At 56.4% G+C, this 13,221-nt stretch overlaps 1 protein-coding gene across 4 annotated transcripts in view; it reads right to left on the bottom strand.

Annotated features, from left to right (window-relative positions):
• The window catches only part of COL14A1 (collagen type XIV alpha 1 chain), a 234,110-nt gene extending 223,661 nt beyond the window's left edge, over nt 1-10,449 (bottom strand). For all 4 annotated transcript variants that reach the window (XR_011570692.1, XR_011570693.1, XM_070802990.1 and 1 more), the window contains exon 1: nt 10,333-10,449. The gene's annotated coding sequence lies outside the window, so the exon portion shown is untranslated. The remainder of the gene's footprint in view (nt 1-10,332) is intronic.
• Between the last annotated feature and the right edge of the window lie 2,772 nt (nt 10,450-13,221).

The raw sequence follows: 13,221 nt of genomic DNA, 5'->3' as shown, positions 1-13,221 counted from the left end.
TAACTTCTTGGAGATAGCACACTCCAGGAGTAGCAGAGGACAGAGGAGCCGGGCCCACTGTGTTCGCAGGGTGGCAGAGTTGGCCACGACTTAGCCACTGAATAACAACAGATGCATCTCATAGGAGAACTTTACAGCCAGCTGACGATCGGGGTCTACAGATTTGTAGATAAGAAAGCAAAGACTAAGAACAGGGCTGATGTTACAGCTCAGGGTGCTGACGTGGCTAGTTTTCCTAATTTCTTCTCTCCAGTGAAAGTACCACTAGAGAGCACCTTCTCACGTCTAGAATAACCAAAAGGCTTTTCAGGATTGGTTAGGAAGTCTACTTAGAAACAGACCCTGGAGGAAATCAGTGTTTATCACTCTTTTCTGTTAGCCTTATGACACAGGAGAAAAGAGTTCTAAGTTAGAAATAAAGCCCTAGTTGTGTTACTGTTAGCTTGGTGACTGTCTTTCTTCCTCTGAGCAAACTCCCCACTGTGCAGGCATTGAGATTAGAAATCAAGTGGAAAGCCACAGTCTTATTAGCATAAAGTGTCAAAGGGCAGAAGAGTTCAGGAATGCCAGGGACTAAAATTGAGAAAGGGTGCCTCAGAAAAGAGTGAGCCACAAGTAGGGTGAACGACACTCAAACAAAAACAACCACCACGCCCTCGAGTTCTGGACAATTCAGAGTAAAGGGTCCATTAGGGCTTCCCTGAGAGCTCAGTGATTGGAAAAGACGCTGATGCTGGGAGAGACTGAGGGCGGGAGGAGAAGGGGACGACAGAGGATGAGATGGCTGGATGGCGTCACCGACTCGACGATGACACGAGTTTGAGTAAACTCCGGGAGTTGGTGATGGACAGGGAGGCCTGGCATGCTGCAGTCCATGGGGTCACAAAGAGTCAGACACGACTGAGAGATTGAACTGAACTGAACTGATAGGTCAGTTGGTAAAGAATCCGCCTGCAGTGCAGCAGACCCTGGTTCAATTCCTGGGTCTGGAAGATCCCCTGGAGAAGGGAAAGGCTCCCCATCCCAGCGTTCTGGCCTGGAGAATTCCATGGGCTGTGTAGTCCAGGGGGTTGCAGAGAGTCGGACACGACTGAGCGACTGTCACCTTCACTAGTCAGTAAACTTAGCAATCATACATGAATATACACTTAATATAATAATTCCACTCTGTCAGCTATTAACTGATATTTATTGAACACTGCATCCAATAACTACAGGATACATCTTTAAAAAATTTTTTTCTTACAAAGTAGGCATCGTAAAATGAGTAGGCCCTAAAATGAGAGCTCATAAACTTCAAAAGCCTCAAAGTTTGCAGAGTTTGTTTTCTGACAACAGAATTAAATTAGAAATAATCATATATCTTTACAAACTCAAAATGGAAATTAAGCAACATGCTTCTAATTAATCCATGGGTCAAATGAGAAATCACAATGGAAATTTAAAATTTTAAAAATAGTTGAAAGGGAATAAAAATAAGATTTTCCACATGAAAATCTGTGGAATGCAACCTAAGAATTAGAGATAAATATTCACATAAGAAAGAAGAAAGATTTAAAAATCAATGATCTAATTTTTCACTTAGAGACAGAAAAAGAAGAGCAAATAAAACCCTAATTAAGTTGAAGGAAAGGATTAATAAAGATAAGCATAATAACCAAAGATACCTGAAACAAATATTAGTGGAAATTAACAAGGCTAAAATGTTTATTTAAAATATTAATAAAAGTGAAAAATCTTTAGGAAGGGTGATCAGTCTCCAACAGATGGCCTCTGCTTCTTATCCCATTGTGACTCTCCAGCTAACTTCACGGCCCCAGTAACTCTACTTTCTGAGTCTTGGGTACTGGAAGACATGTAGGTGGGCAGTTCAACCCATACTCCACAACGTTCAGAGCGCATTACAGCCCATCGATAGATATTGATTGCGTGATCAGTGACTGAGTGGCCAGGGCTGAGGCGCACACAGCCAGCGCACCGCATGCCCTGCAGCTGGCCGAGGCTGAGGAACGCTGGAAAGGCAGAGACCTTCTCTCCAGCTCCTGTGCAAAAGTGATCTCCAGAGAAACAGCACCCTTTCTCCTCCCAACAGGTCTACCCCCAAGGGACTTTCTTCTAAATCCCAGAAAGATCTTATGTAGGATCGGAGCAGCCCAGTGAATGGCTCAAATGCAAAGGGGTGTGTGTGTGTGTCGGGGGGAAGCGTGTGTGTGTGTGTGAGGGTGTGTGTGTGTGGGGGTGTATGTGGGGTGTGTGTGTGTGTGTATGTGGGTGGGTGTGGGTGTGTATGTGGGGGCTATGGATGGGTGTGTGGGGGGGGTGTGGGTGTGTGTGGGGGGGATGTGGGTGTGTGTGTGGGGTGTGGGGGTGTGGGGGTGTGTGGGGTGTGTGTGGGAGGGTGCAGGGTGTGTGTGTGTGTGTGTGTGGGTGTGAGGGCGTGTGTGTGTGGGGGGGGTGTGTGTGTGTGTATGTGGGTGGGTATGGGTGTGGGGTGTGTGTGTGTGTGTGTGTGTGTGGGCATGGGGTGTGTGTGTGTGGGTGGGTGGGTGTGGGTGGGTGTGGGTGTGAGGGTGTGTGTGTGGGTGGGTGTGTGTGTGGGGTGTGTGTGTATGTGGGTGGGTATGGGTGTGTGGGTGAGTGTGGGTGTGGGTGTGGGTGGGTGGGTGTGGGTGTGTATGTGAGGGGTATGGGTGGGGGTGGGTGGGTGGGTATTGGTGTGGGGGGGTGTGGGTGTGTGTGGGGGGTGTGTGGGGGATGTGGGGGTGTGGAGGTGTGTGGGGTGTGTGTGTGTGAGTGTGGATGGGTGCGTGTGTGTGTGTGGGAGAGGTGTGTGTGGGTGTGGGTATGTGTGTGTGTACGGGTGTAGGTGTGTGGGTGTCTGTGTGTGGGTGTGTGGGTGTGTATGTGTGTGTGGGGGTGTGGTGTATGTATGTGGGTGGTTGTGGGTGTGTGGGTGGGTGTGTATGTGGGGGATATGAGTGGGTGTGTGGGGGGGTGTGGGTGTGTGTGGGGGGGGTGTGTGGGGGGTGTGGGGTGTGTGGGGGGGTGTGGGTGTGTGGGGTGTGTGTGGGAGGGTGTGGGGGGTGTGTGTGTGGGTGGGTGTGAGGGCGTGTGTGTGTGTGGGGTGTGTGTTTGTGTATGTGGGTGGGTATGGGTGTGTGGGGGTGTGTGGGTGTGTGTGGGGGGGTGGGGGGGATGTGGGGGTGTGGGGTGTGTGTGGGTGTGTGTATGGGGGGTGTGTGGGTGTGTGTATGGGTGTGTGTGGGGGTGTGTGTGTGTGTTGGGTGTGTGTGTATGTGGGTGGGTATGGGTGTGTGGGTGGGTGTGGGTGTGGGTGTGGGTGGGTGTGGGTGTGTATGTGAGGGCTATGGGTGTGTGTGTGTGTGTGTATGGGGTGTGTGTGTGGGGGTGGGTGTATGTGGGTGTGTGTATGGGTGTGTGTGTGTGTGGGTGTGTGTGGGTGTGAGGGTGGGTGAGTGTGTGGGTGTGTGTGTGGGGTGTGTGTGTATGTGGGTGGGTATGGGTGTGTGGGTGAGTGTGGGTGTGGGTGTGGGTGGGTGGGTGTGGGTGTGTATGTGAGGGCTATGGGTGGGTGTGTGTGGGTGGGTGTTGGTGTGTGTGTGGGGTGTGGGTGTGTGGGGAGGTGGGGGATGTGGGGGGTGGGTGTGTGGGGGGTGTGTGTGTGTGTGTGTGGTGTGTGTGTGGGTGTGTGTGTGGGGGTGGGGGTGTGTGTGTGTGGGTGTGGGTGGGTGGGTGGGGTGTGTGTGGGAGGGTGTGTGTGGGTGTGGGTATGTGTGTGTGTAGGGGTGTAGGTGTGGGGTGTCTGTGGGGGGTTGGGTGTGTATGTGTGGGTGTGTGTGTGGTGTATGTATGTGGGTGGTTGTGGGTGTGCGGTGGGTGTGGGTGTGTGTGTGGGTGGGTTGGTGTGGGTGTGTATGTGGGGGTATGAGTGGGTGTGTGTGGGGGGTGTGGGTGTGTGTGTGGGGTGTGTGTGTGGGGGGGGTGTGGGTGTGTGAGGGGTGTGTGTGGGGGGCGGTGGGGTGGGGGTGGGTGGGGGGGTGGGGGTGTGTGAGGGGGAGGTGTGTGTGGGGGTGTGTGTTTGTGTATGTGGGTGGGTATGGGTGTGTGGGGGTGTGGGTGTGTGTGGGGGGGGTGGGGGGATGTGGGGGTGTGGGGGTGTGGGGTGTGTGTGGGTGTGTGTGGGTGTGTGTATGGGGTGTGTGTGTGGGGGGGTGTGTGGGTGTGTGTATGGGTGTGTGTGGGGGTGTGTGTGTGTTGGGTGTGTGTGTATGTGGGTGGGTATGGGTGTGTGGGTGGGTGTGGGTGTGGTGTGGGTGGGTGTGGTGTGTATGTAGGGCTATGGGTGTGTGTGTGTGTGTGTATGGGGTGTGTGTGTGGGGGTGGGTGTATGTGGGTGTGTGTATGGGGTGTGTGTGTGTGGGTGTGGTGTGGGTGTGAGGGGGGTGAGTGTGTGGGTGGTGTGTGGGGTGTGTGTGTATGTGGTGGTATGGGGTGTGTGGGTGAGTGTGTGTGGTGTGGTGGGTGGGTGTGGGTGTGTATGTGAGGGCTATGGGTGGGTGTGGTGGGTGGGTGTGGTGGTGTGTGTGTGGGGTGTGGGTGTGTGGGGAGGTGTGGGGGGTATGTGGGGGTGTGGGTGTGTGTGGGGTGTGGGTGTTGTGTGTGTGTGTGTGTGGGTGTGTGTGTGTGGGTGGGTGTGTGTGTGGGGGTGGGTGGTGTGTGTGTGTGGTGTGGGTGGGTGGGATAGTGTGTGTGGGTGTGGGTATGTGTGTGTGTAGGGGTGTAGGTGTGGGGGTGTCTGTGGGGGGGGGTGTGGGTGTGTATGTGTGGGTGTGTGTGTGGTGTATGTATGTGGGTGGTTGTGGGTGTGCGGGTGGGTGTGGGTGTGTGTGTGGGTGGGTTGGTGTGGGTGTGTATGTGGGGGGTATGAGTGGGTGTGTGTGGGGGTGTGGGTGTGTGTGTGGGGTGTGGGTGTGGGGGGGGTGTGGGTGTGTGAGGGGGTGTGTGAGGGGGAGGTGTGTGTGGGTGTGTGTGTACGGGTGTAGGTGTGTGTGGGGGTGTCTGTGTGTGTGAGTGTGGGTGTGTATGGGTGTGTGGGTGTGTGTGGGTGTGTGTGTGCACACACTCAGTTGCATCAGATGTGTCCAATACTTTGTGACCCCATGAACCTGGCCAGGCTCCTCTGTCCACGGGATTTTCCCAGTAAGAATAATGGAGCGGGTTACCATTTCCTACTCGAAGGGATCTTCCTGACCCAGGGATCGAACCCTCGCCTCCTGTGTCCCTGTATTGCAAGCAGATTCTTCACCCGTGAGCCACCAGAGAAGCCAAATGCAAGGTATCTGACTGCAGGTCATCCTGAGAAACGTAGCTGCCCAGCCTTAACTTAGACTGCTGTGAATCCTACATGATAGAAGAGCCATCCCCAGAGCACGGCGAATTGCAGTGACAGTTCCTTGGCTCAGGAATGCTCCATCACTTGGCTTTTTTTGTTGTTGTTGTTTGTTAAGGACAAAGCAATGTGAATCGCTTCTAACTGAAGTCTGTATCTGCGAGCATCACAGAGGCTAGCCGCACATCCAGGACAGACATCTCACCCTTTAGGAAGGCTTCCCTGATCTTCCAAGTCTGGCCAGATGCTGCTCCTGGGTTTCCTACAGTAGCAATCTTTATTTTCCATTCTAAACCTCAATAGAACGTGGTTTTTTAGTATCAGTTCAGCATGTTCCCCTTTGCAAAAGCAGACAGAAAGCCATCCAGGAGTAAATCTTCATTGAATAGAAGACCCCCTCACCCCTACCCCCCACCCCAGAAGTACTCCTAGCTACAGACACAAGTTGTGACACTTGGAAAAGCTCAGCAAAGCCTAGCCTCTCTCTAATCAGTTTTCATAGCTCAGCTTACCTCTGTGTGTGTGTGTGGCGGGGAGGGAGAACCAAACACAGCTCCCTAAAATTAGAAGTCAGGGACCCTTGCCTTGAGTTCCCACAAAGGCCCACTGGCAGAAAAATTCATCAAGAGCACTGATTTCAAAAAATGACCTTGAAGTATAAGGTGAAAATTAAATAAAAAATTTACCGTGAAGAAATGCAAAGTCTAGACTCTTAAGCTCTGACTTAAAAAGTTGTCAGAAATTCCTGTAGCCTTCCTCGTCAGAATCCCCTCAAAAAACAGAGAGCAGAGAGAGAGAAGAGGGAAAGCAGAAAGAAGGGGGAAAAGGTGAAGAGAAGGAAGCAGCAGAGCAGAGAACCCAGCGCTGCCGTGCAGTCTGCACGGGGTCAGTCCAGGCCTGGAAGCGACACTGCAGGGGCCCGTCCCCCTGCTTCCTGGAGGAGAACCCCGTGAAGCCCAGAGACACCGCGGGGGGACAGGGCCCGGAGGCCACGCCCCCTGTCCGCCCCCTCCGCCCCCGCCCCGCAACGGGCAGGGCCCACGTCTCACGCAGACATTACTTTAATCCCGATTCTGCCACTTGCCGGCTCTGGGACCCCAGGCTGGTAGTTTACATCTCGGTGATCTTATCTTTAGAAGAAAGACAACATTTTCGTCCACGAGGAACTCGGAGACTTGCATGTGTTTCTGAGCGAGAACAGGGCAGGGACCCAGGCAGGAACTCAAAATACACGCCAGTCTCCACCGCACACCCACCCACGTCCCCAGGAGACCAGGAAGAGGCCCGCTCTTCACAAGGCTCCCTCTACAGAGAAGAGTAGCAGAGCTCCGCACTGCGTGCTTTTTCAGTTACAGGAGAGGAGACGCAAGCGGAGACCTCCCTGACAGCCATCGCCAGTGGAGCAAAGCTGCTCAAGAGGACGCCGATTACTGGCCTGGCCCTCGGTTTTCCTCCTCTCACCTCCCCCCAGCCCCCCGCCCCTCCCCCGGCCCTTTACCGTTTGCTGTCTACACATCTCATAATCCCGGATAATGTTAGCTCAGAGGTGCTCAAACACCATCACCTCAGCCTGAGGCACACAGGAAGGCCCTCATCCCTGAAAGGAACCTTGGGCTACACTCCACAGGCTGGGCAAACAGCAGTCATTTGGTTGAGCTTGGATTAAAATGACAGCAAATATGTGGCTCATAGAGTCACGAACTGCAGACTCCCAGCTTAAAACAGGCAAAAGCTCTCTGTGTTTTACTAAGTGACTTGAGGAAGGATTTAAGAGTCAAAGGGCGTGTACCCCAAGGAGACTTTTGCTGGGCTGAAGCTGGCTCCAGCGCCCTTCCTATCATACCCATTTGCTCACTCCATCCTTTAAGCCAGCCTTGGTGGACTCCCAAACCCAAGATTTGCGTGGAAGGAGGCCCCAGGAGCTCTCTGAAATCCACAGCTGGACCGTTAGCAGCAGGATCCACGCCAAAGGACTCCTCCCATCCATCCTAAGTTTGGGACCTGCCCAAAACTGCTCCAGGAATTCTGACGGGCTCCACGGAGTCCTTCCCAGGGTGTCACTGAGAGGCCCCACCAGGGAGGCTTCTGTCCTTTCAAAGGGACCCCCAGGAGGTCAGGGATGCAGTGGAGGTCCAGGTCTCACCTGGCTCAGGGCCCTCAGGCAGAGGGAGAGACACCCAGTGCTTAGGATAGAGCGTCCTGTGCATAATGGATAAGCCTGGAAAACACCTCAGGAGGTGAAAGACGCCAGTCACGCCGGCCCACACACATTGCCTGCTTCCGCTTATATGAAATGTCAGCAGAAAGTCGAGGAGCAGTTGCCAAGGGTGTGGGGGGTGGGGGGCGGTTATGGCTTGGTTGGGGGAAAATGAGAATTATACTGCTGATAGGCACAGATTTTTTTTTTTTTTTGGGAGTGATACAATGTTCTAAAATTGGTTGTGGGGACAGTGGTACAACTCCATGAATACACGAAAAACCACTGAATTGCACACATGTGTGGTATATGAATTATAACTCGATTAAGTTGCTTTTTTAAAAAATGCTTCCCTGAAGTCTGTCGTACAGTAACCACACCCTTGGGACCAGGTTCAAAGGAAATCCTTGCAAGTTGCTCTTTTGAAGCAACCCAAAGTGCAAGTGTTATCCACGCATTCACTGACTCCCTCTCTCAGACCACACTTCCCAGTGATGGCTGCAGGCAGAGCGGACCCCCTTGTCAGAAACACAGCTCGCTCCCCACCATGCATCCAGCTTCGCCTCTGTGCTGGGTGCTAGGGCCTCCTTACCACACCCGACAGCCAGGAAGGCCCCTAACTCTCTGTAGCTGAGGAGCTCTGGAGTCTTTAGGGGGAGAGTTTCAGGGAAACTCTTTCCCAATTCTGCTCCCCCACAGAGCCACCAAACATCCGCATATTTTTAGGGTTTTGCCCTCCACCACCCCCTTTTGCTGCTGCAGGCAGCTGACACTCCAAAATTTCCAGAAGTGAATCCAGAATTCGCAGAGGGAAAGAGGCTCTGAGTGCGGCTGCACACGGCGTTCCGGGGTCAGCGGAGGGTTGGGGTCCAGGTTCCCGAGAGCGGCACGCCAGCCTCCCGTGAACACCCGCCCTGGGGACAGAGCCTCAGCAGAGCGGGCGACTCCGGGTCCCCGAGCTCCGCGCCACCGGGAGCTCCTCGAACAAGACGCAAGCCCCCAGCTCCTAGATGAGGGTGTCCGTGGCTGCAATTATGGCAGGCAGCGCTCAGACCCTTGTTAGGACCGAAGTCACCCCAGGGCACAACGCCGCTCCTCCCGCGGGGCGCTAACCCTGTCTTGTCTGTGCTGTGCTTAGTCGCTCAGTCATGTCGGACCCTGTGAGACCCCGTGGACTGTAGCCCGCCAGCTCCTCTGTCGATGGGATTCTCCAGGCAGGAATACTGGAGTGGGTAGCAGTTCCCTCCGCCAGGGCGTCTTCCCGACCCAGGGATCGAACCCACGTCTCCCGCATTTCGGGCAGATTCTTTACCAGCTGAGCCACCGGGGAAGCCCAAGAATACTGGAGCGGGTAGCCTATTCCCTTCTCCAGGGCATCTTCCCCACCCAGGAATGGAACCAGGGTCTCCCGCAACGCAGGCGGGATCCTTAGCTGCCGGTGCGCTGCTGCTACTGCTAAGTCACTTCAGTCGTGTCCGACTCTGTGTGACCCCATAGACGGCAGCCCACCAGGGGCACCCCGTCCCTGGGGTTCTCCAGGCAAGAACACTGGAGTGGGTTGCCATTTCCTTCTCCAATGCAGGAAAGTGAAAAGTGAAAGTGAAGTCGCTCAGTCGTGTCCGACTCTTAGCGACCCCATGGACTGCAGCCTACCAGGCTCTTCCGTCCATGGGATTTTCCAGGCAAGAGTATTGGAGTGGGGTGCCATTGCCTTCTCCGGTGCGCGGGGCCAGCTAAATCCCAGCTGGCGCGGAGGTTTGCCTCCCCCCAGCCGCGCGCATTAGAGGGCCTGAGGCAGCGAGCAGCTCCGAGGGGTGAAAGGGGGCGAGGGGTTGGGAAGCCCGGGAAGAGAAGGCCCTCCAGCGCCGCAGCCTGGCGGTGCATCTTAAAGCCGCGACCTCCTGGGTCCGGACACCGAAGCAAAGCGCGCGAAGCAGCCGCGTTTCCGGACGCAGAGACGTGGACGAGCCGCCGCTGCTGCCCACACCCTGCGGCGCTGCGGGCTCGCTCCTCTTTTCGACTAGCAGCTGGTGCCCAGAGCTCATCACCCGCCGGTGTCTGGGTGAGTTTTGCAGCCCGTGATCTCCATCGACGGTTCTCCCAACTGACCCTTGAGTGCTGAGTGCTTAGCCGTCAGTCGTGTCCGACTCTGCGACCCCATGGACTGTAGCCCCGCCAGGCTCCTCCGTCCATGGGGTTTCCCAGGCAAGAATACTGGAGTGGGTTGCCATTCCCTTCTCCAAGGGATCTTCCTGGCCCAGGGATCGAGCCCGTGTCTCCTGCGTTGCAGGCGGATTTTCTACCTGCTGAGCCATGCTTTTTGTTTGTAACACACACAGTCCTCCAAAGCAATCCCTAAGCCCCTTTCTCACCATAACGGTAGCCTTTAGGAGGCCCTTTCTGCTTGAAAATGCTGGCATCTACCGTCTGGAAGCCAAACCCGCTCCTTCCCGCAGATCGCTCGCCGCCCGCCAGCCCCGGGGCGAAGGCTCGAGAGAGCAGCACCGGCGTACGCCGAGCAGCGCTCAGACCTCGCTGCCCGGCGAGCGGGCGGGACGCGGCGGGCGCGCCTCCAGTCCCTCAGCGCCGCGGGCAGCGCGGGCGCGCGAAGAGCAGGTCCCTGGAGGCGCCCCGCGTCCGCAGGGGACTCGCCGCCTGGGCTTTCCCTCCCTCAGGAACAGACTCTCAAGGCCGACGAAAGAGGGAAGCAGAGGTTGGCACTGACCTGCGCCCGCGAGACTCCAGCCCAGGCCGCGTGGCTCTCGGTGCCCGGGGCCCGTCCCAGTTCCGCCGCGAGTCCGTTCTCCCGCGCGCTGCCCGCCCGGCGCCCCTTTAATTGGCCTGCCCCCGCTCCACCCCCGCTCGCCCGCCGGGAGCCGCCTCCTCTCCGGCGCTCCCTCCTGCGGGGCGCCCGGGATCAGATAAGAGCGGAGGGAGGCGCGCTGGCGGCCGCTTATGAAGCGGGAGGCGGCGACGGGGGCGGCGTGAGGCAGGCTGGGCCCCCGGGCAGCGCCCCCAGTCCCCAACGACTCCCCCCTCCTCCCGCCGCCCTGGACACGCCCGGGGGCCGCCCAGCGCCGCGGCCGCGAGTGTGGGGCCAGGGAAGAGCCGCTCGGGCCGTCCCCGCGCACCAAGGCCGGCGGGCGGCCTCGCCAGGTCAGTGTCCGTGAGCAGGTGCCGCGTGCAGGCCTTCTCAGCCCCCAGAAGCCCGGTCCGGGCGCCCGGGGGACCCTCGGCCGGGACTGCTCGGCCGCCCGGTGCTAAGACTCCAGGCTTCTCCTGCCAGGGACGCGGGTTCCAGCCCTGGCCCGGGAACTGAGATCGCGCGCGCTCTGCGGCACGGCCCCAAAAAACAAAAGAGGGGACCCCGTCTCCCTCTCCAGGAACTAGGGCAGCGACGCGCGGACGTGAGCAGGCGCGCCGCCCGGGAGCGCTCCCAGGCGCTTCGGTGCGTTTGAAGGGACGGGCGTCGGCGGGGCCCCCGGGCGCAGGCCCCCTGACCGAGATCCCGAGTGAGGAAGTCTGCGCCGAGGCCGGGGCCGAGCCCCCCAAACCCCGCGGCGGTTCTGGTCCGGGCCGCCCCGAGGCCCTGCCCGGCCGTGAAGCACTGGAGGCGCCGGGTCTCCGGGCCACCTCCGCACCCCAACCCCGGGCCGTGGCCGGGTCCCCGGGAAAGGCGTCAGCATCACCCATTCTTTAACCGAACCAAGAGCCTCACACCCCTCCCGCAGCTGGTGCGCGCACATGTCGGGAGAGGGTTACACACCGGGAATCCATCAAGACGCCCCTTCGGTGAGAAAAGCACGCTCTCGCCTAGGAAAACTGGAAAGGCAGGTGACGGCCAAGGCAGCAAGGGGCCGGTGCTGTGAAATGCCCGGAGCCCGCCCCCGAGACAGGGAAGGGGCTGCGACCACGCACCTCACTTCCAGGAGGGCCTGCGGGTTTCCCAGCCCTCTCCCGCCCCCCGCCGCGCGCCCCGCTAGTCTACCGTATCCGCACCCCCTCGGCGCCTCCCCGCGCCCCCCGAGTCTGCCGTATCTGCACCCCCTCGGCGCCCACCCCCCGCCCCCCGCCGGCCCTGCGGTTGGAGCGCAAAGGGGCCCCAGCCCGCACGGCCGCCCTGCGTCTGTCGGTCCTTCTGCAAACCCGGCGGGGCCTGGCCGCCGCGCCGCTTGGCTCCTTGGCTAAACCCGGATCGCAGCGCACATTTTTATCGAAACCAGGTCTGGTCTGAACCCTAGGTCCGGTCCGCTCCGCGGCGGGGCTGCGGGCGCCACCTGCTGCCTGCGCCGGGGGTCGCGACAGAGCGGGGCTGCAAAGACAGACGGACGAACGCACGGGACCCGGAACTGCGGCAATCCCGCACCTAATCCACCTGAGTCAGAACATCGTCTCTCCCCGCCCTGCCCTGAGCAGTGCCTGCAGCTTCCATACCCGTCCCCCTTTTTCACTAATAACGTCTGCTCTGGGTCCTTCATTCTTACCAAGATATAGGTCGTTGGTGTGAGTTTCCCTTTACCTGTAATTCCCTTGGGGGAGGTAGTGGGGTGTTGGCATAAAGTCTGAGGCAAAGGGGGAGGAAAGGTGCTTATGATGGAATTATAGATAATTTCAAAATTATAGGAAATGAGGAATTCTCTGATGATTTTAAAAGGCAAAATATATGTGCAAAAATCCATGCAGAGGAGCAGAATAGTTTCATAAAAATCTTATATAAGGTACTTTGTTTTGTAATGATGTATTAGGTTATTTTAAAAAATTCTAACTCGTCTTTCTTTCATCTTTTAACCTTTTGATTTGCATTTATTTCACCTTCAATGTAACTACATAAATTTCAGTTACTCTTGAATCAGAATGGCTGGTTTTAATCCGTTTTCCACTTAATTGCGGCCGTGTGTGAGTTTCCAGCCCTTTCAAGGGAGCGCTTATTCAACATTTATCTTAAGGTCTTTTCTCGGAACCTGGAAGAATACTGAAAACTCAGAGAAATAAGCCCAGAAGACCCCACTAGTGTCTCCTCTCTCAGTCTAAAGAAGACAAAAATGCCTCTGAAAGAACACATGAATAGCTGAGACCTTTTCAAAGACATCCAAAAATTCCAGCTTCCACAGTCATTGATTCTAAACTCTTTTTAGAATCTCATCCTGGGCTGGTGTCGTGACTGTGACTTCTCTGAAACGACTCCACACACACCCTGTTACCCCTTTCTCCCCTGTCCCCTGAAACCCTCCCTGCAGGGAGACTCTGAACTCAGACCTAAATTGAAGAGACTCTGCCCCTTGCTTGTTTCACTTTGGTGAAGTTATTTTGCCTCTATGAGCCTAACTCCTTGTGTATAAGAAGGGAGTCATTAATTATCTCTCAGGCAGTAGTCATGCAGATTAAATGACAGGCGCGTTTATGAACCCAATTCCCTAAATGACAAGTGGTGACTGTCTCACTCAAACTCACACTGTCTCCCTCCTGTCCAGCACACTCGGGGCTCCTCTCATCAGCAGCCCCTATGGGTGAGTCCTGCAGTGTTTCTCAATAGAGGCGCTTTGACATTTTGGATAGGTCAGCTTGACTGCCCCAGAGATTGCAGAACATTTATTACTCCTAACTCCAGCACCAG

This window comes from Bos indicus, chromosome 14, assembly GCF_029378745.1.
Source record: "Bos indicus isolate NIAB-ARS_2022 breed Sahiwal x Tharparkar chromosome 14, NIAB-ARS_B.indTharparkar_mat_pri_1.0, whole genome shotgun sequence".
NCBI classification, from domain to species: Eukaryota; Metazoa; Chordata; class Mammalia; order Artiodactyla; family Bovidae; genus Bos; species Bos indicus.
This window is presented reverse-complemented; position numbering and strand designations above follow the sequence as displayed.